General features: G+C 36.5%; 1 protein-coding gene and 1 pseudogene across 3 annotated transcripts in view; both read left to right on the forward strand.

Annotated features, from left to right (window-relative positions):
* LOC106883669 (uncharacterized) overlaps positions 1-4,843 on the forward strand; it is a 312,099-nt gene that overhangs the window by 275,086 nt on the left and 32,170 nt on the right. The window lies entirely within an intron of this gene.
* Positions 4,272-4,370, forward strand: LOC128248627 (U6 spliceosomal RNA; annotated as a pseudogene).

The following is a 4,843-nucleotide window of genomic DNA, read 5'->3' on the forward strand; positions in this document are numbered from 1 at the left end:
ATATATATATATATATATATATATATATATATATATATATACAGAGAGAGAGAGAGAGAGAGAGAGATGCGGATGCGCATTAATGCTCAAACATACTTCACGCATATATATATGTACTCAGTTGAAATGCTCGGTTTCTATTCAGAAACTACAAACCGAACACTACCTTTCTTTCTTCCTCCAGGTTCTACCATTCCAGACAGTGAGAGAGAGAGAGAGAGAGAGCGAGAGAGAGAGAGAAAGAGAGAGAGAGATAGAGAGAGAGAGAGAGAGCGCGAGTGGGAGAGATAGGGAGAGAATGGAGTAATAAAATCAATGTCCGTGGTTTGCAACTGAGTAACACCAATTCGGATAAACGTGCTTAAACCTCGTCATGCAATGAAACTTTTTCGGGAATCAGACACTATCGTCTAGAACAATGCAAGATATCGTAGACATAGCAACACGGCCTCTGATATGTGAGTGAATGAGTCAAACCGGGAAGGTCATTTAAGCTAAGCATTGATGAACACCGCGGTCAAACGACAATAAAGCTTACAATTAAAACAACTGCTACAGTAATGAAAGAAGTGCTAAATTAAATTGAAAGTAAAGAATTATTAGTAAACATCCTAAACAGGGAATTTTGTTTCCAAATATCAGAATCTCTTAAATAAAAGAATTTATAAATAGCAACAACAATAATCGTATCTTGTGGATGTTACAATGCTATCACACGAAGAGATATACCCGTTCAATAATGTTATTCTTATTAGTATTGACACATCATCTTCACTAATGATGATTAATTAAATGTGTTCAACATATTAAGCATAGCCGTCAACAAAAACGAATTACACATTTGAAATGCCGGAAGAGTATTTTTTGTATCAAAATTGCCTTCTCTGTTTTCATTAAAAAAAAAAAGAAATTTTGCAGACATCACATTAACTTACGTAACAATATATTTCTGCATGAACTAACAAGCAAAAAAGAAAGATAGAGAATGAGAAAAAGAATCAGTGAGGGGAGAAAGAGAGAGGAGAGAGGGGGGAGAGAAGAAAGGGTTCAACGTCGTAACATCACCAGTTAGAGATGTTTGCAATATCACCATGTAATCACAACTTTTTGTCTTGTAGAAGTGTTTGTATATGCGGGAGAATGAAGCCACTGATTGATATCTCTAACTGGTTTGTATAACAGCCAAATCCCTCTCACATTGCACTTTATAAATATAGGTATGTATTTAGGTATGCATGTATGTGTGCATGTATGTATGCATGTATGTAAATATGTATCTATGTATGTATGTATGTGTGGCTGTGTGTCTATGCATGCATGTATTCATGTATGCATATATAGATGGATGGCTGGATGGCTGGCTGGATGGCTGGCTGGCTGGATGGATGGATGGATGGATGGATGGATGGATGGATGGACGTTTGTATGTGTGCATATATGTGCACGTGTCGGAGTCAGTAGAACATAATCTTGGATAAAACAATATATGATATTGTCATGTTTGGAAAGCCTTTAGCCATACCTTGTCTCAATCTCAATTGACTTGGGTTTAAACTGCAAGAACACTGAAACCGGTGGATACACATGGAATGGAGAGTGGCTTAAGAGGTCACAGGATTTGTGACGAAAGATTTCAGGCAACAGACACTAAAATAGGAATACTAATAAAGATCAAGTGATGAACGAGTATATAGTGCGCGTGTCTACTTGGCAAAAAATGACCATTCCGAAATATAGCAACTGTATTTGCTATAAAAGCAGTAAATTCTGCGTCAATTCACATTTTTATTTCCTATCTTATTAGTTATCGTGCTACTCTGATACAATACCCAGGCATTGTTATATTAGGTACTCTAGGACACAAGCACGCATATACACGCTCGTGCACGCATGAACAAACGATGACCAAACGCCCATAAAACTTTGATCAAAGCTATGCTATCAGAAAAAGTAACTGTGCAATGAGGCGCATTAGAATTAGGCACAAAGGAATATCTTCGCGAAGCGATTTTGTTAATCACACAGTCACCCCTCTGTGTATTTCTAGTGACTTAGTGACTTTTCGTTGTATATTACGGTTGATAAATATTCAAGACCGTAATGTAATGCGACACATGTACTGCAATTAATAATGCAGTAGAAAATTATGTCCCACTAATGGATATTTGCAATGGAATCAGTGTGAAACTAATGGGCGGTATTACGGCTATGTATAGGTAACATTTTTATTTAGAGCGTAAGAACATTTTAAAATACAGCGGAACTTCGGTTTAGGAAATTAATTCATTCCTAAAAGCCGTTCGTCACTCGAAATATTCGTAATCCGAAACTATTTTACTCATACCAAAATTCATGAACAGCCACGGTGAACTCGACCAGGTATGTATACTGAGCGAAGACTAGACAGCAACTGATACTCCCAGCTTATCGTCAAACGTTGGTGGATTGTGTGTCCCTTACTTGAAACACGGTTCGTCACCCGAGACAATTTATATTCGAAATATTCTTCGTAAACTGATTTGTTCATGAAAAGAAGCGTTCGTAGACCGGGGTTCTACTGTATAGATAATCAGAATAGGAGTATGTGCTGTCTCAAGTAACATGATCCTTCATTTATAGATACTAAAATATATCAATAACTTTATTGGAAAAGAGTAACCATATCATGAATTAGGAACCATGATTAACTCTCCTTGGTTCTAGCGCGTAGAAGATAACTCATCTGTGATTGAATTTCAGAAGTTACAGATATATATTCTGCATCATGATACTTGAGAATTCACGGCAAGTAACATGTTTGAAAGAAATGTTTATAATCACACCACTAATGACAATGTTAGCAGTGGTGGTTATGGTGACTGAGTTCGATGGTGTTGCGATAGTGAAGGTGCTTATAATTATGGTGGATGTGGTTGTTATGATGGTGGTGTGAAGATGACAGTGATAGCGATATTGTTGGCAGTAGTAGTGATGATAGAGTTGCGTTAATTGATAAGTGTGAAAATCGATTTAAATATATTTTTTTCTACATTCTTACTTCGTTTTCGTATTTCGTTTGCACAATTCTAGATATGAATTCGTGTAATTCAGAAAGGCATTACTTTCCTACAATATCTTCAAATGCTACTCTGATTTTAAAATACTTCGATAGGCGTCCTAAAACAAAAATCAGAAACTAGATAAAATAAAACAGAACTTGTTTTAAAATTATCTACTTTATATATATGGCAAGACGAATAATTTCGCTTCCTTCGATTCTGTATAATTCACTTCCTAGTCAGATTTAACTTTGATTATTTTGAATTCATGTGACCTTCAGAAAAGCACTACTTTCCTACAATATCTTCAAACGTTACTCTGATTTAAAAGAATTCTACAATAGGCATCCTAAAACAAAAATCAAAACCTAGATAAGATAAAACCGGATTTGTTTTAAACTTATCTACTTTATATATGGCAAGACGAATAATTTCGCTTCCTTCGATTCGGCATAATTTTATTCGTGGTCAGATTGACCTTTGATTACTTTCTAACAGAATACAAGTAAATAAAAAAAATATCCAGACAAAGACATGTCAACAATCATTTTTTCAAAAATTTCCAGACAGTGTATATTTTGGTACGTTATCAGTTACTGATTGAATTTCTAAACGAAGATTTGTTAAGAATATTTTTGCTCTTAGCGATTATGTAAGCGAGCAATAAAACGAAATAAAACACACAAAGACACATAGACACATACATTCAGAAACACACAGACTTGCACAAACACACAAACGTATACTCATGAATTGAAACAAAGCCATCATCTATTCATCATCATTATACCATCTGTTTTAGTTAGAGTTCAACATGGCTTTCAATCTATACAAAAATAATCGATCGATCACAAATTATTCTCTCTCCCTCTCTCGTTCTCATACACACACTTACCCCCCCCCCCACACACACACATACACAGCCACGCACGCATTGTTTTAATATTTGAATGAATATATTTTATACTCGCTTCAGGCAAACATACTGATATACTGCTATGCCTAGTATACATAGCATTTTTTTATAAGTACTTCTGCGCTGCTTGGAATCTTTACTGGACGAACATAAGTAGACGCACGTGATATAACGCCAAGAACAAGTCGAAACTAGTCTAACACTTCTCGTGTTCGTTTAGTTCTTTAACCACAGGTTACATGCTTTAACCACAGGTTATATTAAACAGATCGTCTTATTCATAATTTATTATGCTTACATATATTTGCTTAGGCAGCATATATATATATATATATACTAAAATTGGTACGATATAGAGATTAGCATGGCTCCTGTGCAAAGATGACACGCAAATTCGTAAAGCGTTCAATAGTTTTAGGCGCAGACGTGGGTATGTGGTAAGAAGCTTGCTTCCCAAGCACACGGTTTAACGTTCAGCCCGACTGCGTGGTACCTTGGGCAAGTGTCTTCTACTATAGCCTCGGGCCGACCAAAGCCTTGTGGGGGAATTTTAGTAGACGGAAACTGAAAGACGTCCGTCGTATATATATATGTTTGTGCGTGCGTTTGTGTGTGTGTGTACCTGTGTATGTATGTGTGTGTGTCTATGTGTGTGTGTGTGTGTGTGTGTGTATGTGTGTATGTGTGTGCGTGTGTGTGTGTGTCGTCATGTCTGTTTGTACCCCATCACCGTTTGATAACCGATGCTGTTGTGTTTACGTTCCCTTACCTAATGGTTCCGTGAATATAGGCTTTGAAATGAAAGGTCCTGGGGTCGATTACTTCGACAAGAATTCTAGAAGGCGGTGCCCCATCATGGCCGCAGTCAAATGACTGAAAGAAAAAAAAA

This window comes from Octopus bimaculoides, chromosome 8 (assembly GCF_001194135.2).
Source record: "Octopus bimaculoides isolate UCB-OBI-ISO-001 chromosome 8, ASM119413v2, whole genome shotgun sequence".
NCBI classification, from domain to species: Eukaryota; Metazoa; Mollusca; class Cephalopoda; order Octopoda; family Octopodidae; genus Octopus; species Octopus bimaculoides.